The 24,028-nt window shown below is 37.5% G+C and overlaps 1 protein-coding gene and 1 pseudogene across 3 annotated transcripts in view; both read left to right on the top strand.

Annotated features, from left to right (window-relative positions):
- FANCC (FA complementation group C) overlaps positions 1–24,028 on the top strand; it is a 286,431-nt gene that overhangs the window by 19,537 nt on the left and 242,866 nt on the right. The window contains exon 2 of one of the 3 annotated variants that reach the window (XM_004777392.3): positions 1,869–1,969. The exons of the other annotated variants lie outside the window; for them this stretch is intronic. The gene's annotated coding sequence lies outside the window, so the exon portion shown is untranslated. The remainder of the gene's footprint in view (positions 1–1,868; positions 1,970–24,028) is intronic. 3 annotated transcript variants of the gene reach the window in all.
- LOC106004173 lies at positions 1,976–4,046 on the top strand (annotated as a pseudogene).

Genomic DNA, 24,028 nt, shown 5'->3' with positions numbered 1-24,028 from the left:
GCTGTAGGCGAGTGAAGTGATGACAGCCTCTTATTGGCTACAGTTAAGGATGGTTGTTGTTGTTGGGGGCCTGTAGCTTGTTGTGCAGAGAGGAAATCTTTCTTCTTGCTGGACCAAGCAAGCTGCAATAAATGGGTCTATGTGAAAGCTCTCCTTTCATGGCTTCTCAGTTCCAATTTTGAGTTAGGTTTCCTTTTTTTTTTTTTTCCCTAAGATTTATTTATTTATTTGACAGAGAGAGATGATGAGTAGACAGAGAGGCAGGCAGAGAGAGAAGAGGAAGTAGGCTTCCTGCTGAGTAGAAAGCCCAATGCGGGGCTTGATCCCAGGTCCCTGAGACCACGACCTGAGCCGAAGGCAGAAGCTTAACCTATTGAGCCACCCAGGCACCCCTTGACATAGGTTTCCTTAACACATTTTTCACAGTTGATTGTTTTATTACTGGGTTGTAAGCATTCTGTGTAGATTCTGAATAGGAGCCCATTATCAGACACATGTTTTACAAATAATTTCTCTCATTCTGTTACTTGTCTTTTCATTTTCTTCATGGTATCTTTTGACGTACAGAAGTTTTAATTTTGAGGAAGTCCGTTTTATGGTTTTCTTTTTATCATATCTTTCTTTTATCATATCTTGGGTTTATGATTAATTTCCATAAACTTTCGTGTGTGGCATGAGATATGGATCCAAATTTATCTTTTTTGTATGTGTTTGTCCAGTTGTGCCAGCACTATTTGTTGGAAAAAAACTGACCTTTCCTTACTTTTATAAAAAATCAATTTGCTATAGGAGTGCCTAGATGGCTCAGTTGGTTGTGTCCAGCCCTTGGTTTTGGCTCAGGTCAAGAGATCAAGCCGTGTCAGGCTCCATGTTCAACACAGAGTCTGCTTGAGTCTCTCTCCCTGTCCCTCTGCTCCCCAACCCCCCCACATGCACACAAACTCTCTCTTTCTCTCTCTCTCTTTTTAAGGATTTTATTTATTTATTTGACAGAGATTACAAGTAGGCAGAGAGGCAGGCAGAGAGAGAGGAAGGTAAGCAGGCTCCCTGCCAAGCAGAGAGCCCGATGCAGGGCTCGATCCCAGGACCCTGAGATCATGACCTGAGCCAAAGGCAGAGGCTTTACCCCACTGAGCCACCCAGCCTCCCCCCGCAACTTTCTCTTAATAAATAAAATCTTAAAAAAAAAATCAGTCGACTATAATTATAACTAGACTCTCATTTCTGTTTCAGTGATCTGTATTTATATTTTTATACCAGCACCACACTATTTTAATTATGGAAGGTTTATAGTAAATTTTGAAATTGGGTAATAGAAGTCTTCCAGTGCTTTTATCCTTTTTCAAATTGGTTTGGCTATTCTGGGTTCCTTATATTTCCATGTTAAGTTTTAGTATCATGTTGTCATCCCTACCCCCACCCCGGAAAAGCCTGCTGTTGTGGATTTTGATAGAAACTGCATTGACTCTTAGATCTCTTTTGGGGGAGAAATGTAATAGTATATGGAATGTCTTTTCATTTGTTTAGGTCTTTAATGTCTTAGAGCATTGTTTTGTAATTATCATTATACAAGTCTTGCCCTTCTTTTGTTAATTTTATTTCTTATTTCAAAAAGCAGTTTACTTTTTGATGCTATTGTGAATAGAATTGTTTTTTGCATTTCATTTTTGGATTGTTCATTATTAGTATATGAAAATACAAATACAGTTGGTTTGACCTAGTATTATGCAACCTCGTTTATTACTTCAAGCAGGTTTTTTGTGAATTCCTTTGAATTTTCTACATACACTATCATGTCATCTGTCAATATAGACAATTTTATTTTTCCCTTTGCATTTAGGTACTTTTTTTTCTTTTTTGTTTTGCAGGGTGGCTAAAACTTCCAGTACATTGCTGAATGGAAGTGGGGAGAGTGGACATTCTTGACTTGTTTCTGGTGTTAAGGGGAAAGCATCTAACTTTACCAAAGGTATGACGTTAGATATAAGTTTTTCATTATTGATCTTTATCAGGTTGAAGAACTTTCCTTCCTATATTGTTGAGAGTTCTTATCATGAATAAATGTTGGATACACAAAATAAAGAGATGTAGAAGAAGACATGAAAACACAAAATGTTGAGGGGGGATTAGTGAAAATGAGAGTTTTTAGAATGCGTTCAAACTTAAGTTGCTACCAACATAAAATAGACTGTTATATGTACAGGCTGTTATATGTGAACTTTATGGTAACCAGAAAGCCAAAACCTGTATATACATGTACAAAAGATAATGAGAAATGAATGTAAATATAACATTATGGAAATTCATCAAACTGCATGGGAAGAGAAGAAGGAAAGAAAAGAGAGAAACTATAAAACAACAGCCAGAAAACAGTTAACAAAATGGTATCAAGTGCATACGTATCAATAATTACCTATTGTAGATGGATTATATTCTCCAAAGATGGATTATATTCTCCAATCAAAAGGTGTAGAGTGGCTAAATGGATTAAAAAAAAAAACCAACAAGACTCATCTGTATATATATTTTTAAAAGACTCACTTCACGTCTAAACACATACACAGACTGAAGGTAAAGGGATGGAGAAAGATAGTCCATGTAAGTAAAAACAAGAATAAAGCTGCTGTAGCTATACTTTATATCAGAAAAAGAACATTTTAAAACAAACTGTAGTAAAGGACAAAGAAGGGCATTACAGCTCTTTTCCAGCTGGAACCATGGAGGGTGCAGAAAAGAAGAGAAAGAAGGTTCCTGCTGTGCCAGAAACCCTTAAGAAGAAGCGAAGGAATTTTGCAGAGTTGAAGATCAAGGGTCTGAGGAAGAAGTTTGCTCAAAAGATGCTTTGAAAGGTGAAGAGGAAGCTTATCTATGATAAAGCTAAATATTAGCACAAAGACTATAGGCAGATGTACAGAACTGAGATTTAAATGGTGAGGATGGCAAGAAAAGCTGACAACTTCTGTGTACCTGCAGAACCCAAATTGGCACTTGTGTTTAGGATCAGAGGTATCAATGGTGTGAGCCCAAAGGTTCAGAAAGTGTTGCAGTTTCTTCGCCAGATCTTCAGTGGCACCTTTGTTAAACTCAACAGGGCTTTAGTTAACAAGCTAAGGATTGTGGAACCATACATAACATGGGTGTACCATGCTATGAAGTTGGTGAATGAATTGATCTACAAGCGTAGTTATGGCAAAATCAATAAGAAGTGAATTGCCCTGACAGATAACACATTGATTGCCCAGTCTCTTGGTAAATACAGCATCATCTGCAAGGAGGATCTGATTCACAAAGTCTATACTGTTGGAAAACGTTTCGAAGAAACAAACAACTTTTTATGGCCCTTCAAATTATCTTCTCCGTAAGGGGAAATGAAGAAAAAGACCACCCATTGTGTAGAAGGTGGAGATGCTGGCAACAGAGAAGACCAACTCAATAGGGTTATTAGAAGGATGAACTAAGGTATCTACCATGACTATTTTTGTAATCTGGTCAATTAATAAATGACTGCTCTCAAATGGGGGAGAAATGGCATTACATAATGACAAAGGGGTCAGTTTAAGAAGATATGACTTTTAAATATTTGCGCACTCAACATAGGAGTACCTACAAATATAAAGCAAATATTAACAGACTTAAAGGGAGAAATTGACACCCATGCATAGATTATCTAGACCCCCGCAAAAAAATCAATAAGGAAACATTGGCCTTAAATGACACTTTAGGCCAGAGGAACTTAATACATGCATGCAGAACATTCATCTAAAGCAACAGGATACACATTTTCTCAAGATCACATGGAATATTCTCAGGGTATATCACATCTTAGGTCACAAAACAAATCTCAAAATTTAGGAAGACTGGCATCATATGAAGCATCCTTTCTGACCACAGTGGTATAGAACTAGAAATCAATTACAAGAAAAAAAAAAGGAAAAAACACCAAAATTTGGAGATTAAACAGTATGCTACTGAACAACCATTAGCTCAACAAAGAAATCAAAACAGCAGAAATGAAAAAATACCTTGAAACAAATAAAAATGGAAAGAGAACATTGTAAAATCTATGGGATATAGCAAAAGCGGTTTTAAAAGGGAAGTTTATAGTGATATAGTCCGCATCAAGAAAAAGGAAAATTATCAAACTTATTTAAGTTAAAGTTAAAATTATTTAACTTTTCACTTAAAGGAATTTGAAAAAGAATAGTAAACGAAGCCCAAAATTGAAGGGATGAAATAATAAAGACCACAGTGGAGATGAGTTTTACTTTAAGAAAAAAAGAAAAAATGAACTCTGTTGAATATATCGACATAAGTCATAGTATAATTGAAGCATTAAAAAAAGTCACCAACGTTTTTTTCTACCTTGTAATGGTATTTTAAATACATCCATGTAAAACAAACATGGTAGAGGTAATAAAGCAGAGAACAGATCTGCTTTGCAGTTAAGTTTTGTATGGCATGCATGATGTTTAAAATTTTTTGATCATTCACTAACATTTAAACAGTAAGCAGTTTCACCATTAAAAATCCATATATTCTGAGTTTTATTAAGGCAGTAGGATAACTAACTCTGACTTCTCCTTTGGCAGCAGCTGGCAGGAGCTAAGTTCTGCCTGTCTTCTTTGGATGGTGGTTTGTCTTCCAATAGCCTTAAGCCCTTTTGATTGCTTTACTCATTTAACTTATCCATTCTGGACATTTGAATTTATGACCTTTGTCTAAAGTAATTTAGTAACACTTGAATCATTTTGAAATGCATTTAGTTGTCAAAGTAATACCTAGGGGGGAAAAATGGGCAATTCTGAACAAATTTTTCATACTTCTTATGGAAAGTACTACAGTATTCTTTGTTCTCTGGTGAGTTTGAAGTTTCATGCTTATAGAAAAAAGTTTATTATTATTTCTGAACAATAATATGCTGTATATCCTTTAGAAATCAGAGCTTTGGTCCTACTGATTTTAGAAAATTTATCGATTTTATAAGCATAGATTTTTTTTGAAACTTCTTTTGTTTTCCTGGTTTATTTGTAGCAGCACTTCGGTCATAAGCCCCATTAAATGTATTTTGCACTTTCCAAGTTATTCTCACAGAGATTGAATGTAATCCTCACAGTAACCACATGTGCCAAGGTAAGAGAGGCATTTAAAATGGAGGAAAAATAGAGTGAAAGCTTTTCAAGAAATTAGCTTTGACTAGGATTAGGAGTTCCTGAGAGATAGCCCAAAGAGGATAGTGCTGAAGAACTTTTGGGGCTACTTCTGTTTGCGCAACTTTTAAATATGTCTTAATTATTATGGGATGATAATCTTTGCAGTTTCTAAAATAGCTGGGCACTTCTGGTTACCCAGACTCAACTTATTTTAGCAGAAAACCTTCACCTTCAATAATAACTTCTCTTTGAAAGGTTTACAGAGGAAGAAACTGAGGTTAGTGGCAAAGCTGTTGACTGTTACCCCTGAAACTGACTCTGGTCTGGTGCTCTTTTCATTGCACCAGCAGCCCCATGGCCAAGGACTGCTGATGCTCCCTGTTGAAACATTCTTAAGTCTTTGGCAGACGTTTTTGTTGCATTTTTCTACTATGTAAATAAAGGTATTAGAAGAAATGTAGATTTTTGAATATTGCCTAATCAGTTTCTGCTTGGTAACTTGCCCTGAGACCCTCCGTGAATGCCAGCAAACAAATTGAATCCACAGTGTATTTGATATGCATATCTTCTTCCTAAACAAAATTTGAATTCCACAAACAGAAATTGAGTCATTTTCCAAATGTTTGTATATGAATGGAAGTTTCTGTCCTATCCTTCTGTAACCAATACCGTAAAACTTCTGAAGGTCTATGATGCATTTGTTGTACAATGTTAATCCAAAACAAAACTTTATTCTGACCAAATTTGTACCTATTGAGAGATACCAAACTCATTTCTCCATTGATCAGTACAACATGTTTCTACCAACCAGATCTAAAAAACATGTAAAGGAGTGCCATACTGTAAAGATCTTATTATAGTTATAAACACAAGTGCAGCTGTTAAAAATCTAGCAAAACCTCAGATTAAACAATTTAAAATTTACTGAAGATGACATTCCAGAGCCATTTTTCATAATATAAACACTCTGGGGCATGCCTTTGAAATGAGTGGGATTGTCATTAATATTAATGCCCCTGAATTCAAGGCTGGGAAGTAATTTCTTTTCAAGCTTATTTTCACTGCTAATTTTGGAATAGAATATGCTTTTAACCTGAAGTATGGCATGTTTATTCGCATCCTGAAAAAAAAAATTGATTCTGTTCCTTTTGAATTGTAGGAATCCAATAATACAGTATTTTATTCTTTATGCTCTTTTAACTTAAATGAGTTTTCTTAGAATTAAATTTGGCAAAAATTAGCTGTTAATGAAATCAATTGCATTAGTCAATTAAAAAGATAGTAAATAGTTGATATTTTAAAATCATATCAGTTGGACCATTTAAAATGCTGTGTTTAAGGAAAGAATTTTAATCTAAATAATTTTGAGCATATTTCTTGTGAATTTCTCTTTCAGTAAACCTGCAGTACTTCAATTTGTTTTTCTCCTCATTTTCCACTTAGTGTGATTACTGGTGAGGTCAGTTAAGCAATTTAGTGTTTTCTAGAACTACGTTCTGTGCTTTGATTTCTTATGAAATCTTATTTTCTTTTTTGGGGGGGGTCAAATTTAAGAGTATACAGGAGTCCACTGGAGGCTCTTTGAATAAATAAGAGTATACAGGAGTCTGCTAGAGGCTCTTCTGAAAGGGTCAGATAGTTCTAGGAGTGGGGTGATTGTTTTGTTTTTGTTTGCTTATTTATTGGTGAACTCATTTATTTTAAAGATTTATTTATTTTGAGAGAGAGAATGTAGGAGCAGGGCGAAAGGCAGAGGAAGAGAATCTCTCAAGCAGACTCCCTGCTGAGCAGGGAACCTGATGCAGGGCTTGATCCCACAACCTATGAGATTGTGACCTGAGCTGAAAGCAAGAGTCAGATGCTTAACCTATTGAGCCACCCAGGTGCCCCTGGTGACCACATTTTTAAAATTCCATTTACCTTTACTGAATTTTTCCAATGGACTGTTGAGGAAGTCTTTAAATTGGGTAGTAAAATAGTTGAATGACTATTACTAAACTATCTTTAGTCCGTGATTTTAAAAAGGCAACATTTATTAAAAGAAGGCAGTTGAGTCTCCCTTATTTATTCTTTAATTTCTGTTAAACATTTTCTGACCCGAAGAACTGAAGCCAGCCATTGTCAGGTACTCTGTTGTAACCTAAAGTTGGTAACTGAAAGCACAGAGCTGATCAGAACTGGCTTTTTCTAACAGTATGGAAGACTGGTATACCACAATGACTGCTGTTGCTTTTTCTCCCCCTTCTTTCTGCTTTCCTTCCCCCCAACTCCCATATAAGAGTTTGTGGAGGTTTTGTAAACTCTTTTAGCATTTACATAAAATTCTGTATTTTGAGAAGGAGATCTGAGCACATATAAAAAACCTCTTTTTGTTTAAAATTTTTTTTCAGTTATTGTAGGATTTTCCTTCATTATCATCCATTCTTCTACCCTTTCCCTGATTTTATGTCTTGTTGTTTCTCTTTCTAGGTTTATTCCCTGGTTTTGGTGGTTGATATACTCTAGTATCTTCTGAAAAGGGTGTGTGGAAGGTGAAGTATTTTCTGGTCACTGCCTGTTGAATGTGTGTGATTCTAGTTACACTTGATATTGATATTTTGATGGACATAAGATTTCACATTAAAAATAAATTTCCTTCAGAATTATGAAGGCATTGTTCCATTTCCTTCTACCTTTTAGAGCTTATATAATTATCTGATGATATGCCATAATGTACAATGATGCTCTTTTCATCCATTGTGTTGAGCACTTGGCTTGCCCTTTCAGTTTGGAGACTCTTGTTTTTTAGTTCTAAAAAAATTTGTATTCACTGTATCCTCCCTTCCATTTTCTTTGGAACCCTTTATTTGGAATTTGGCTTCTAGGACTGATAATCTTTCTTATCTTTCTTCTGTTTTCCATCACATTGTCTTTTTACTCTACTTTTGAGACATTTTCTTCAACTTTAAATTCTTAATTTTCTGTTGAGTTTATTTCTAGTGTTATGTATTTAATTTCCAAGATCATCCTCTGAATGTTCATTTTGTTAATACTCTCTCCTTATTTCATTAAATTTATAGATTGCTTTAGGTACACCTTTGTACTATAAAGATATGAATGTTAACAACTTTTTGAAAAAGTTTTTAAAGTCTCTCATTCCTCCTTGTGACTGCCTTGTTGCTTTTTATCTGTGTATTTTTAATTTAAATTTAGTTAACATGTAGTGTATTATTAGTATCAGAGGTTGAGCTCAGTGATTCATGAGTCTTATATAATATCATCCAGTGTTCATTGCTTCGTGTTCCCTCCTTAATATCCATCACCCAGTTACCCCATCTCCTACCCCCTCCCCTCCAGCAACCTTCAGTTTGTTTCCTATGACTAGGAGTCTCTTATGGTTTTTCTCCCTCTCTAATTTTGTCTTATTTTATTTTTCCTTCCCCTGTGATTCTCTGTTTTGTTTCTTAAATTCCACATATGAGTGAGATCATTAGATAATTGTCTTTCTCTGATTGACTTATTTCACTTAGCATAATACCCTCTAGTTCCATCTATGTTGTTGCAAATGGCAAGATTTCATTTATTTTGATGGCTGATTAGTATTCCATTGAGTGTGTGTACATACACACACACACATACACCATCCTCTATCTGTTCATCTGTCAGTGGACATCTGGGCTCTTTCTATAGTTTGGTTATTATAGACATTGCTGCTATAAACATTGGGGTGCACATGCTCCTTTGAATCACTACATTCGTATCTTTGGGGTAAATACTCAGTAGTGCAGTTGCTTGGTCATAGGGTAGCTCTGTTTTCAACTTTCTGAGGAACTTCTATACTGTTTTCCAGAGTGGCTGCATCAGCTTGTATTCCCACCAACAGTATAAGAGGGTTTCCCTTTCTCCACATCGTCCCTGACATCTGGTGTTTCCTGGCTTGTTAATTTTAACCATTCTGATTGGTGTCAGGTGGTATCTCATTGTGGTATTGATTTGTATTTCCCTGATGTCGAGCGTTGTTGAGCATTTTTTCATGTGTCTGTTGGCCATTTGTAGATCTTCTTCACAGAACTATCTGTTCATATCTTCTGCCCATTTCTTGATTGGATTATTTATTCTTTGGGTGTTGAGTTTGAGAAGTTCTTTATACATTTTGGATACTAGCCCTTTATCTGATATGTCATTTGCAAATATCTTCTTCCAGACTGTTGGTTGTCTTTTGGTTTTATTGACTGTTTCCTTTACTGTGCAAAAGCTTTTGATCTTGATGAAGTCCCAATAGTTCATTTTTGCCCTTGCTTCCTTTGCCTTTGGCGATGTTTCTAGGAAGAAGTTGCTGCGGTTGAGGTTGAAGAGGTTGCTACCTGTGTTCTCCTTAAGGATTTTGATGGATTCCTGTCTAAATGTGAGGTCCTTCATCCATTTCGAGTCCATTTTTGTGTGTGGTATAAGGAAATGGTCCAGTTTCATTCTTCTGCATGAGGCTGTCATTTGTTGAAGAGACTATCTTTTTTCCATTGGATATTCTTTCCTGCTTTGTCTATGATTAGTAAACCTTAGAGTTGAGGGTCTGTTTCTGGGCTCTCTGTTCTGTTCCATTGATCTGTATGTCTGTTTTTGTGCTAGGACCATACTGTCTTGATGGTTACAACTTTGTAACCATGCTTGAAGTCCGGAATTGGATGCCACCAGCTTTGCTTTTCTTTTTCAACATTCCTCTGGCTATTAGGGGTCTTTTCTGGATCCATACAAAGTTTAGGATTATTTGTTCCATTTCTGTGAAAAAAATTGATGATATTTTGATAGGGAGTGCACTGAATTTATAGCTTTAGGTAGCACAGATATTTTCAGAATATTTGTTCTTCCAACCTATGAGCATGGAATGTCTTTCCATTTCTTTGTGTCTTCCTCAATTTCTTTCATTAGCGTACTATAGTTCTCTGAGTACAGATTCTTTGCTGCTTTGGTTAAGTTTATTTCTAGGTGTCTTTTGGGTTTTGGTGCAATTGTAATGGAATTGACTCCTAAATTTCTCTGTCTTCTGTCCCACTATTAGTGTATAGAAATGCAACTGATTTCTGTGCATTGATTTTTTTTTTTTTAAGGATTTTATTTATTTATTTGACAGAGACCACAAGTAGGCAGAGATGCAGGCAGAGAGAGGGGGAAGCATGCTCCCTGCTGAGCAGAGAGCCTGCTGTAGGGCTCAATCCTGGGATCATGACTTGAGCCGAAGGCAGAGCCGCCTAGACGCCCCTGTGCATTGATTTTATATCCTGGCACTTTCCTGAATTCCTGTATGAATCCTGGCAATTTTGGGGTGGAGTCTTTTAGGTTTTCCACATAGAATATCATGTCATTTGCAAAGAATGAGAGCTTGATTTCTTTGCTGATTCCGATGCCTTTTATTTCTTTTTGTTGTCTGATTTCTGAGGTTGGGACTTGCAGTATTTTGTTGAACAACAGTGGTAAGAGTGGACATCTGAAGTTCCTGACCTTAGGGGGAAAGCTCTCAGTTTTTCCCCGTTGAGAATATATGTTGTGGGCTTTTTATCTGTGGCATTTATGATATTGAGGTATGTTCCCTCTATCCCTATCTGTGAAGAGTTTTCTTTTCTTTTTTTAGATTTTATTTATTTATTTGACAGAGAGCACAGGCAGGCAGGCAGAGGGAGAGGAAGAGGGAGAAGCAAGCTCCCTGCCAAGCAAGGAGCCCAATGTGGAGCTTGGTTCCAGAACCCTGGGATCATGACCAAAGGCAGATGGTTAACCAAATGAGCCACCCAGTTGCCCAGTGAAGAGTTTTATTCAAAAGAAGAATGCTGTACTTTGTTAGACACTTTTTCTGCATCTTTTGAAAGGATCATATGGTTCCTGTCCTTGATTTTATTAATGAGGTATATCACATTGATTAATTTGCAAATGTTAAGTCACCTTTGCAGCCCAGGAGTGAATCCCACTTGATTATGATGAATAATCCTTTAAATGCACTGTTGGATCCTATTAGCTAGTATCTTGGTGAAAATTTTGACATCCATGTTCATCAGGGATATTCATTTGTAATTCTTCTTTTTGGTGGGGTCTTTGTCTGGTTTTTGGGCTCAAGGTAATGTTGGCTTCATAGAACGAGTTTGGAAGTTTTCCTTCCATTTCTGTATTTTGAAACAGCTTCAGAAGAATAGGTAATTAAGTCTTCTTTAAATGCTTGGTAGAATTCCCCTGGGAAGCCATCTGGCCCTGGACTCTAGTTTATGAGGAGACTTTTGATTACTGTTTCAAGTTCCTTGCTGGCTATAGTCTGTTCACATTTTCTATTTCTTCCTGTTTCAGTTTTGGTAGTTTATACATCTCTAGGAATATATCCATTTCTTCCAGAGAGCCTAATTTGTTGGCATTAGTTGCTTATAATATTTTCGTATAATTGTTTGTATTTCATTCATGTTGGTTGTATATTTGAGACTTTGCTCATTTCTTGAGAAAGGCTTATTTGCTATATCCTTCTTAGGACCACCTTTGCTACACTGCAAAGGTTTTGAACAGTTGTGTTTCCATGTTCATTTGTTTTCATGGATTCTTTTAATTCTTATTTAATTTTTTGATTGAACCATTCATTCTTTACTAGGATGTTCTTTAGTCTCCATGTATTTGAGTTCTTTCCAAATTTCCTCTTGTGATTGAGTTCCAGTTTCAATGCATTGAAGTCTGAAAATATTTAGGGACTGATCCCAGTCTTTTGGTACTGGGTTGAGACCTATTTGTGACCCAGGATATGATCTATTCTGGAGAATGTTCCATGTGCACTTGAGAAGAAGATGTGTTCTGTTGCTTTAGGATGGAATACTCTGAATATATGTGAAGTCCATCTGGTCCAGTGTGTAATTCAAAGCCCTTATTTCTTTGTTGATCTTCTGCTTAGATGATCTGTGTATTTCAGTGAGTGGGGTCTTGAAATACCCTACTGTTAGTATATTATTATTGTGTTTCTTTAACTTTGTTATTAATTGGTTATTTATTTGGCTCCTCCCATGTTAGGGGCATAAATTTTAATAATTGTTAGATATTCTTGTTGGATAGACCCTTTTAAGTATGATATAGTATCCTTTCTCATCTCTTATTACAGCCTTTGGTTTAAAATCTAATTTGGTTGATGTAAGGATTGCTATCCCAGCTTTCTTTTGATATTCATTAGTATGATAAATGGATTTCCACCCCCGTAATTTCAGTCTGGAGATGACTTTGGACCTAAACTGAATCTCTTGCAGACACCATATCAATGGGTCTTGCTTTTTTATCCAATCTGATACCCTGTGTCTTTTGATTGGGGTATTTAGCCCATTTACATTCAGAGTAATTATTGAAAGATATGAATTTAGTGCCATTGTAAAGTGACTGTTTCTGTATATTGTCTTTGTTCCTTTCTGGTTTATGTTACTTTTGGGTTCTCTGTTCACTTACGGGATCCTCTTTATTTCTTGAAGGGCTGGTTTGGTGATCACAAATTCTTCTATTTTCTTTTTATTCTGGAAGCTCTTTAACTCTCCTTCTATTCTGAATGACAGCCTTACTGGATAAAGTATATTTGGCTGTATATTTTTCACATTTAGCTCCCTGAATATATCATGCCAGTCCTTTCTGGCCTGCCAGGTCTCTGTGGATAGGTCTTCTGCCAGTCTCATGTTTCTATCTTTGTAGATTACAGACCTCTTGCCCCGAGCTGCTTTCAGGATTTTTTTCTTTGTTTCTTTGACATGTAATAATAGCTTCATTATTATATGTCAAGGAGTTGACCTATGTTTATTGATTTTGAGGGGGGTTCTCTGTGCCTCCTGAACTTGAATGCCAGCTTCCTTCCTCAGCTTAGGGAAGTTCTCCACTATAATTTGCTCTAATATACCTTTTGCCCTTCTTTCTTGGTTTCTTCTTTTTCTGGGATCCCGATTAATTTATATTATTTTGCTTTATGGTATCACTGATCTCTCAGGTTCTCCCCTCATGATCCAATAGTTGTTTATCTCTCTTTTTCTCAGCTGCTTTATTCTCTATCATTTTGTCTTCTGTATCACTAATTCTATCTTCTGCCTAATTTATCCTAGCAGAGCCTTCATTTCTTATTGCATCTCATTAATAACCTTTTTTATTTTTGACTTGATTAGATTTTAGTTCTTTTATTTCTCCAGAAAGGGATTCTCTTGTGTCTTCTATGCTTTTTTTAAGTGCAGCTAGTATCTTTATAATCATTACTCTGAACTGTAGTTCAGACAATCAGAACTGTAGTTCTGACATCTTAGTTATATCTATACTATATAGTATATAGTATATATCTATAGTATCTATCTATATACTATACTATTCAGCCAGGACTGCCTCTTCTATTCTTTGATCTTGGTTTCTCTATCTTGTCACTCTGTCCATAGAATAGAAGTACTAAAATTGCAATGACCCCAGAGAAATACACACTAAACAAAATCAGAAGGGACCTGAAACCAAAAAGAAAATTGAGAAAAGAAAAGAGAGAAAATATAAACAGACAGGTGAATAGAACAGAGCAATACACTGGATCTTGTATGTATTTTGGTGTGTTTGTTAAAGAACTAGATCCCAAATTGGAAAGAAAGTAAAACTTATATATGTACAAAAATAAAATTAAATACAATTAAATACTATTGTCTGGGTAGCTCAGTCAGTTAGGCATCTGCCTTTTGCTTCGTTCATGATCCCAGGGTCCTGGGATTGAGTCCTGCATCAGATTCCTTGCTTAGTGGGGGGTCTGTTCCTCCCTCTTCCTCTGCCTGCCACACTCCCTGCTTGTGCTCTCTCCTCTCTCTCTCCAATAAATTAAAAAAAAAATCTAAAAAAAAAAAAAAAAAAAAAAAAGAATGTATCCAGGGGCACCTGGGTGGCTCAGTGGGTTAAAGCCTCTGCCTTTGGCTTGGGTCATGAACTTAGGGTCCTGGGATTGAGTCCTGGGTCAGGCTCTCTGCTCAGCAGGAGGCCTGCTTCTCACTCTCCCTCTGCCTGCCTCTCTGCCTACTTGTAATCCTCTCTCTGTCAAATAAATAAAATCTTAAAAAAAAATGTATCTGTGAAGATGAAAATTAAAAGAGACTTAAAAAAAAAAACAATAAAGGAAGAATAACAGGCGCCTATGTGGCTCAGATGGTTAAGGGTTTGCCTTCAGCTCAGGTCGTGATCCCAGGGTCCTGAGATTGAGTCCTGTGTCAGGCTCCCTTCTCATGGGGAGTTTGCTTCTCCCTCTCCTTTTACTGTTTCCCCTGCTTGTGCTCTCTTGCTCTCTCTGTTAAATAAATAAATAAAGTCTTAAAAAAACAACAAAATTACACAGGTAAAGATAATAGAGAAATGTACTAGATTCTGGGTGTATCTTGTTCTGTTTCTTAGAAGAAATTGCATCCCAAAATTGTAAAGAAAGAAAAACTTAAATATATTTATGAAAATAAAATTTAATACAATGAAAGGATAGAATGTAACTGTAACTGTAAAAACGAAAATTGAAAAAGACTTTTAAAAAGTTGATAGAATAAGAAATTGGTTGAAAAGGAAAGAGGAAAAAAACAAAAGTTAAAGACTACAGAATCATGAGAAAAAGCAACCATGATTTCTAGATACTGTTTCCCCCTTGCATTGGTGTTTTACAGTCCCATGTGATCGGTAATCTTGGTCTTTTCCAGATGTTTTTGCTGATCTTCTAAGGCAGGGGCCTGTTGCATTGATTCTCAGGTATCTTTGCACCGTGCAGAACTGCACCACCTTTGCATGGGGGGTGGGAGGAGGAAGAACCTAAGTAAGTGGCTCTGGATTGTATGTGGCTCTTGTTCCCTTGAGGGCTTTCCATGCCATTTTTGAGAATGAGAATGGTGGCCTCCCAGTCTCCAATGCTAGATCCGAGAGCTCATGCCTACACCTTCAGTGTGCCCTCAGGGAAAAGCAGTCAGTCACTCCTGTCTCCCTGGTTCACACCTATTCACACTTGGTGCTTACAGGGCCTGTGACCCAGAATTTTTATCTCAGGTATGCACCTTGTCTTGGGTCTCCAAACCCTATGAACTATTGTGGCAAGCTGCTTCTCCTGGGGGAAGGACAGGGGTTTTGCTGTGGTTCTACTGCTTGGTGGGCCCCTGCTCGGAGAGTGTTTGCCAGATAGTGCCAGGGTTCGTGGTTTATGGCAACACTAAGCTGGAAGCCCACTCCTGGGCTCACTGATTACAGCTGCCTTTCCCATTCCGTTGCCTAGGAACTCTGCTGCTATCAGGCACCCCCATTCTTTTTGTGAACATAGGGATCCTGAGAGTGCACTGTTCCATCTAGGATTCTGCCCCACTTTACCACCTGAGCACCTTTCAGGCAGGGACGTCCCCCATCGGAGCAGACTTGAAGTTCCAATTTTGCTCTCCACTGTTGTATCACTTTCTGGCAGCTGGCTGATGGAAGCTCCCTCTCCTTGCTGTGTATTGCCTTGGTTTCACTTCTCTGTAGCTCTTACCTTGCAGAAAGGGGTTGCTTTTCTATTTGTAGAATTGCAGCTGTTCTTTTCTTAGATGTCTGATTGAGTTCAGAGTTTTTCAGAATGATTCGATGGGTATTTAAGCTGAATTCCTGGGACAAGACAAAACTAAGTTCTCCTACTCCTCTGCCACCTTGAAAAGTCAGACCTATCTGTATATTTTGTTTTCCATCTTTTGTGTTTGAGGTTTCTTCAGATGTCTAGTAATCAGTCCTTGGTTGTATGATTTTATTTAGAACAGGGAACTAAAAGTCTCCTTGGAAGTTCTGAGTTCATGGGAGATACTTAACTGACTTGAGATTCCCGTTTATGATGAGGCTGGGCCGAATGTTGGGGAATTCTCCCATATCCATATTTTTAGGTGTTTACTTTTAGGCTTATTAGAGTTGTTTGTCATCTGTAAGCCAGACTACCACTGTTCTAAAGCCTGAGTGGGGTAGAAAACTCAGAGCATGGGGTACAGAGTTCAGTGTTCAGTTCATTTACACATTGCTATTTAACTCCCAACCTTGCACCTTTGCTGCATTCTATCCCCTGTTTGTGGCACTGTGGCTCTACTCTTAGCTGTGTCTGTTGTCTTCTAATCCAGAGAGCCTCTGTTCTATTGTATCCAGAGAATAAACTACCTCTTCTTGGTCAGGTTGGGGGCTGGGCTGCCACGAATTAGAATGAGGCTGTGGAGCTCTAACTGCCTCTTAGATAACCTTTAAACCAGTTGACTTTATTTTAGGTCTCCCTTCATCCCTATTTCTAGATGTCATAGATTTCTTCATTTCCTGATCCTATTAGGAGTCCAGTGGTATAAAATGGGATGTAAAATGGGCTGGCTTTAGCTGTGTTGTTGTCCTTCTCAGTTTCCTGTTTTTCTAGTCTATTAAGTTAGTCACCATTGGCCTATCACTTTCTAGCTTGTCAAATTCTATTGCTGTTTTCTCCTTTTCTATCTCTTCATCCTTATAAGTTATACTTTAAAAAAGAATGAAAAGGAAATTCCTTTATTTTCATCTTTGTACAGTTTCAGGGAGGAATGAAACCTATGTTTATGTTCAATCTACCATCCTTCTATGGAAATTCCTCCAGCAAATACCCCTCTTTTTTTTCTTTAATTTAATGATTTAATTTTTAAAGTTTAAAGCTTCATATACATTTTATCCCTAAAATGGCTAGCTGGTTATTCTAAACTGTTCTTTAAAAATTGTGATTCATGTAGAACTAATAAATTGAGATTACCAGGAATGACATTTCTACATGCAGCCAAGCTACCAGCATGGTGTTCCATTCTGTTTGCCATAGATCTGATAGATGGGTGATGATATTAATTATTGACTGAAAATTTATTAAATGTCTGGTGTGTGCATAACTTTGCACCAGGCTCTACTGTAATAGTGAATCTCTAAATGGGAATAGTGTAGGCTGGAATATAAAAAAGACATGTTAAGGAAATAATTCAAATAATCTTCTGTAACTTGGGATTGCTGTGATATAGTAGCTGTAGACATACCAAAGGAATTGTAAAGCAAACAGACCTAGATGATTTTTTTTTGTACAGAAGTGTCAAGAAGACTATCAGTCTGAGTGATCAGTAGGATTCATAGAAATATTTCTCCTGTAGGTGTTGGAGGTTAAGATTCTGGGGCTTAGGACAGGCAACAAAGCTGAACTCAAAGATGTAGGGAATGTAAGTAGAAGCTCAGGTTAGGGAAGTAGATGGAATGGTCTGTGGGAAATGAGATGAAAGCGGCAGAACATGGAGACCTATGGAGCGCTGACATTTAAGGCTGTTTGGAGAAAGAAGCTTATAGGCAGATAGAAGTGCTCTGCAGCTTCTTCCCTTGCAGAAAGATCAACTAAAATGAGGCTCAACATGGAGAAATGCCTGGGAATGCCTTTTTTACTAAAAGACTTAGGAAATGAACATTTATATATATATATATAAAAACCCTGTTGCTATCTCTCAGAGCATATTCACCCCACTTACAGAATCACTGATACACAGAGAGTTGATGGTTATCTTAACCTGAGTGATTGTGGTAATTGTAGAAAATTGACTGGATAAGGCCTGGGCTGGGCGAATTATGGGTTGGAGTGGAACTTGGGAAGATTAAAATAGAGGAATATGGGATTCTTTTACTTTGGTGATATAAATTAAGAAGTGGATTGAAGTGTCAGATGTCTTTTAGACTACTGCAACTTTGATGATTCACTAGGAAATCTTCACATAATTCAGCATGTATTGTCATCATGATTATGACAGGGAAAGGACACCAAGCAAAATCAGCAATGAGAAAAGGTATATAGGATGAAGTCAGGTGAAAACCAGGCACAGGCTTCTGGGGGTCCTTTCCCTGTAGAGTCACACAGGACTCATTTCTTCCAGCAGAATGTGGTAATGTCTGAAATGTCACCCATCAGAGAAATTAATTAGAGTTGGTGCCCAAAGTTTTTACTGGGGGCTGGTCACATAGTCATCATTTGCCTAGCAGGTACCAAATTCCAGACCTTCTGAGAGGCAAAGCAGGTGTCAGCAGAAATCGCAGTGTCTGTACAGTTTAGGCACTGTGAGCCCCTCTTAGTAGTTAGGGAGGTCTTGCACTATCCAAGTTTGCAGAGTCTAGCCAAGCACCAGTGTTACAAATAGTCCTTTCTGAGAAGAGCAGTTTCAGGCCTGCTGTGTTAATTCTTTTCTGTACAATCATTTTAGGAGTTAAGAAGTCATTTTTGAGGTTCAAAGTTATATTTTAATCTTTGTAAGTTGCAGAAGTGTCTGAAGGCAGCGTTAAAGCCTTACATGGTTGTAAACTGGTGGTATGGTAAGAGTAGGTAGAAGACCAAGCCTCTAAGAGATTATGAATTAAGGGTGAGAAATATATTCTGTGGAATATTGGAACTCATGATAAGAAAGCTAGTTATGGTTTAGTGGAGGATTCTATGGACTGAATTCCGCTTGCCCCGCCCCCATTCATATGTTGAAGCCTTAACTCCCAAAGTGTCTGTGTTTGGACACAGGGCCTTTACAGAGGTAATTAAGGTTAAATGAGGTCATAAGGTTGGGCTTCTAATTTGGTTTAGTGTAAGAATTGGTACCTTAAAGAGAGATGTCTTTCTATGCATGTGCACAAATAAGAGGTTGTGTGAGCATACAGAGAGATGGTGGCCATCCACAAACCAAGAAGAGATTCCTCACGAGGAACCAAGTCATCCAGAACCTTGATCATGGGCTTTCCAGCTTCTAAAATTGAGAAAATAAATTTGTGTTAAGTTACCCACACTGTATGGCTTTTGTTATGGCAGCCTGAGCAGACTGAGGCAGCTTGGGATCAGATGAGGACCTCAGCTTTATCAAGGTGTTATCAAGGTGTACTCTGTGTGGAGCAAGAGAATTTTAACATGGTACTAGGTGTCTGTTTTTGTTGGCTTTTTGGTTGTTTTGTTGATTCTGTTTTTGTCTTTGCTTTTAGCTGACTCATCCGCATACCATCCTTTTTGAATAGCACAATTATTAAGATTTCTAGATCTTGCAGTCCAGTACCATAGTCAATAACCACATTTGATCATATTAATTTAAATTAGAATAAAATAAAATCATTTCTTCATTTTTACCTGCCTCATTTTATATGCTCAGTAGCCACATGTGGCTAGTGCTTATCATAGTGGTTGAGATAGGTATGGATAGAACATTACCATCATTGCATAAAGTCCTATCAGGCAGCCTTCTTCTAGATTGTTGCTTCATACCTCTCTCCTCTCTCCTTTATTTTCTGTATCAGTGGTTCTGAACTTTTCCTGGTTCAAGACATACTTATGAATACTAAAATTTTTGGTGGGCATTCTTAAAGGTTGTGAAACAACACTAAGAAATGAACAATAGTTGTAGTGCAAATTCTGGTAAAGCATAATATGTCAAACAGAGCCTATAACAATATCTCCAATTATCGTTCTATTCATTTGGTCACTCTTCTGTAGTATGTGCCTTTAGAAAAGGTGTTTTCTGCCCCTCCTGGGTTTGCTTGTGTATGTGTAGGACATAGAACTTGGATAAGCACACATTTGTTCTCTGACACCTACTTTCCTGTTTTATTCTCCTGGAGGTAGTAAGTACAGATGTTATAAAAGGACACATCAGTTACCAGGCTGCTTTGCTGAGCACTGATTAGTCTGAGGAATCATAAGCCAAGGGGAGGTCAGTGGAAGCTGCAAACAATCTGGCATTATTCAGAACAGATTGTTTCATGAGATAATAAGTATAATAGTGGTCAGAAGGGTTCTAATTCTCCCTGGTACCCATTCTCCCCATCCATGTTGTTGTATGTGGGAGCTGTTCTCAGGAATCCTCAATAAAGCCCTGTGAAGTAGGTATTATTTCATTGCTGAAGCCAAGTGAAGGCAGCACTCAGAAATTTCATATAATTTGCCCTGGGTCATGGAGCTAGTAAATAGAGATTCTGGATTCAGATCTTTCCGTTGGTCTTCACAGCTTGTGTGTTTTTTTCCACCATAATGCAGCTGGGTTTGGGCAGTGGCCCCAGCTCCCCACTGGGTGAGAATAGGTCTCTCAAAGCTGTGTTCAATGTGAAAGGGGTTTTTTGTAATTTCTATACACACTTAAGTCAAGGTAAAGACTGTGTGATCTAGAAAGGGATATTTTTCCTTTTATTTTAAGAGATTGTTGTTATTTTTATTTTAATTATGTTAAAAACACAGAAATTCTTTTTTTTTTTTAAGATTTTATTTATTTATTTGACAGAGAGAGATCACAAGTAGGCAGAGAGGCAGGCAGAGAGAGAGTTCCGAGGAAGCAGGCTCCCTGCTGAGCAGAGAGCCCGTCGTGGGACTCGATCCCAGGACCCTGAGATCATGACCCGAGCCGAAGGCAGCGGCCTAACCCACTGAGCCACCCAGGCGCCCCAGAAATTCTTTTTTTAAAAGGAGAAATCACTCATAATACCAGAACTTATTTGGGAACATTAAAGATTTTTGGGAACATTAAAGATTTTTCCTGTGCTTATATAGACATGGTTTTATAAAAAATGTTCTGTATCATACATATCTGTCTCCAGCTTCCTCATTTTACTTAGGAATTTAGGATGAATGTCTCTCCAAGTTGTCAGGAATATGTCTTTGTGTAGTTAATTGCTCTGTTGCTTTAAAAATGCATTTTGTTTTTAAATGGTTATTGTTATACCCACTTTAAGGACTCTTCATTTTAGCCTCCAGGTTTGTTTTTCTGTGTGTGTGTGTATGTGTAGTGTTCCTAAGAAACAATTGAAAGACGGGAACAAAGTCTTAAATTTGGTGGCACTTAACACCAAATAATTCCAGATGTTTGCTTTTCCCTGTATATAGAAAGAATTCAGTTTGATGCTGTGTTTGCTCTTCCCATTCTCCTTTGTCTTTATTTCTCTTCCTTTCATTTAATTTTAACCTCAGTACCAGACTTCTTGTGTGCAGTCCTTGGCCTGCTGTTGTGCTGTCTTTGCCACTGGCTCTCCCTCCAGCCCCCAGTCGCTGATGTGTTTCTTGGCAGGGAACAGAAATGATGGTGGTCCGCTCCGTTGACTCAGGAGCATCCCAAGTCAGCAGTTATACTTGGCATAACAAGTACCAGGGTGGGATAACCACACGTCCCTGGCCTGGGATTTAAAAGTTGCTAGTTGTCCTGTGAGCTGTGGTTTAGTGATCGACTTAAGCAAGAGATTGAATTTATTTCTTACAGGCTTCTTTTTGTTGGTCATCGTTGGATACTATTGCTTCATTATTATTTATTTTATTCCCTTTTATTATCTTTGGCTCACATTTTCCTTTTAGTCATTTTTCTTTGATCATTTTTTCTTATCTTCACCTTTCTGCTTCTGATTCTTCAGACTTATTCCCTTTTTAAAATTAGTCTTATGCTAATCAGATTTTCCTTCCAAATCTGATCTGATTTTTCAATGGATAGGGATAGGGAAGGTGAGGTGAGGAAGGTGGTGGTAAATATGCCACTTGCTCTGTGTTTAATATAAAACAAGGTATTAAGAAGCCTAATTCCTTTTTGATTCCTTATATTTGGAAGACCATAGAATCAGCTGGACACTAATATCACATGGGTTGTATGTACAGTCTTACAAAAAGAAGACTGCTAAGTCCCTACTTCCTAGGAGATCAGCACACATCATGGGTGGAAAGACCAGCCCACATAGGAGATGTGAGAAAAATATGTCAGCAAGGGTAAACCAACATGACAGTAAGAAACTACTATCAGACACATACATTGTGAATGGATGATAGAGAAAGATGGAAAAACTTTCAAAAGCATAGGAGTTTTCAGTATACAGAGGTGTTTTATGTCAGTGTTAACTTTTATTTGAAGAAAGGTTAAATTGTGCTTGCTTCGGCAGCACATATACTGTAGAAAGGTTAAATATTGACTAAGGGGGGCGCCTGCGTGGCTCAGTGGGTTAAAGCCTCTGCCAGGGGATATGGGGATCGAGCCCCATATCTGGCTCTCTGCTCAGCAGGGAGCCTGCTTCCTCCTCTCTCTCTGCCTGCCTCTCTGCCTACTTGTGATCTCTGTCTGTCAAATAGATAAATAAAATCTTAAAAAAAAATATTGACTAAGGAATAGAACCTGTTCTGGGGCTTGTGAAATAAGATTTTATATTTGGAAGACAATTAAACATTGCTGACAACTTTAGTACTAAATTGGATAACTTTTTACTAAGATGTGGTCTGTGGATATTTATTATATCTAGCAATAGAATACTTGTTAATGAAGCACTTAAAGAGATATACAGATGAATCAGAATTTCTTAAAAATAATATGTTTTTTTTGTCTTTGGGGAAATCTTAATTAAAACTGTAAAAATTTCAAGTTCTATTATTACTCATTACAAATTATAGGGATTTTGATATTGCCCAACAAAAAATTCAGTAGATTTTAGAAACTGGTTATTAATTGACCTCACTTATGCACATTTTTGTTGTCTTGCAAGAGTACCCGTAAGGTTTAAATCAAGTTAAAAGTAGGGTAAATGGTATATGCCTATAAGGTCGGACTGAAACTATATTTTTTCCTGTCAGCACTTGAGTAGAAAAAGACTAGTTTAAGAATTTGACTGTAGTTTAGAATCTTACACAAAACCACATATACTATAGTACTTTTAAAGCCTGGAACCAAAATGTAGAATCATTTTGTTTTATAGCACTTAAAACTACATCTGATATTACTCTATGTCTGTGCTGTCCTGATACAGCTTTTGGATTGCATTAGTGGTACAAGAATGAGTCTTGTATTTAAGTGTAACATACGTTGCTTGACTGCACAGATGGTATCAGTTTTGAATCTACTAAGTAAAAGAAAACTAGAACAACAATGATTTTGCCAGTTCGTTTTTACTGATTTTTATTTATTTTGGATGACTGTAGTCTTTGTAAAGGTGGCAGATTGAACCTGGAAACTAGAGCCAAGAACAGAGTGGGTGGGTACTCCTCCTGTTCCATACTACACGTCTGCTAATTTTTCCCAGGAGAACTAATGCAGGACTGCTCCCTAACATAACTACTGTCATGATTAGTCCCCCTCCCCTTCGTGTTTCTTCAGTTAAATGTCCACAGGTCAGTTAAACCCTCCCTAGTTTTTACATCCTATTTGTCCATGGCCCAGTCCTTTTTTCTCATCCTCCCTGGATTATGTCATCCATTTCCAAGGCTTTAATTACCTTCTGTGTGTTGATGGTTCCCACATCTATGTCTTTAGCTTAGTACTGTCTCCTAAGCCTTCATACCCATATATCCTGTTGCTAATTGGATGTTTTTGAGTGGATACCCCAAGTGTCTTGTATTCATTGTGCCCTAGACTGAACTCATCTTACTAGCCAAGTAAGTCCTTAGTTCCCGGTTCACTCCTTCAGTACATGTTGGTACTATACACCTCGTTCCCTAATCAGAAACCTGAGCACCACCCTGTTTCCTCCCTGTTCCTTTTTTGCTGTGTTTGTCAGATAGTCAGTATCATACACTCTACCTCTTAAGTGGCTCTCACATCTGGAAACTTTTCTTCATTCTTTCATGCCACTGGACTGGGCCTCAGGTAATTAGAAGACAGTCTTCCTGTCTCCCCTTCTAGCCCCCTTTCTACACTGCTTTTGTATTATCTTTCTAAAGCACAAATCTGATGATATCACTTTGGTGCTAAATTTCTTCAGTGGCTTCCTGTTGCTCTTACAGGAAAGTCCAAGGTCCTGACCACATCTTATAAATTCCTTTCAATTCATCTGTTGCTTGCCTGAGCAAGGTGACAGCCTTGGTTAGATTTACTTTTAGAGCCTGAAATCCCCCTAACACTATTCATGATACTTTCTTTTCTTATGAGAAGCAAGAACTTTTTACTATGGTCTGT

This window comes from Mustela putorius, unplaced genomic scaffold (assembly GCF_011764305.1).
Source record: "Mustela putorius furo isolate JIRA1106 unplaced genomic scaffold, ASM1176430v1.1 tig00000876_pilon_pilon_pilon, whole genome shotgun sequence".
NCBI classification, from domain to species: domain Eukaryota; kingdom Metazoa; phylum Chordata; class Mammalia; order Carnivora; family Mustelidae; genus Mustela; species Mustela putorius.
The sequence above is the reverse complement of the archived record's forward strand: the minus strand, read 5'-3'. Positions and strand labels throughout refer to the sequence as shown.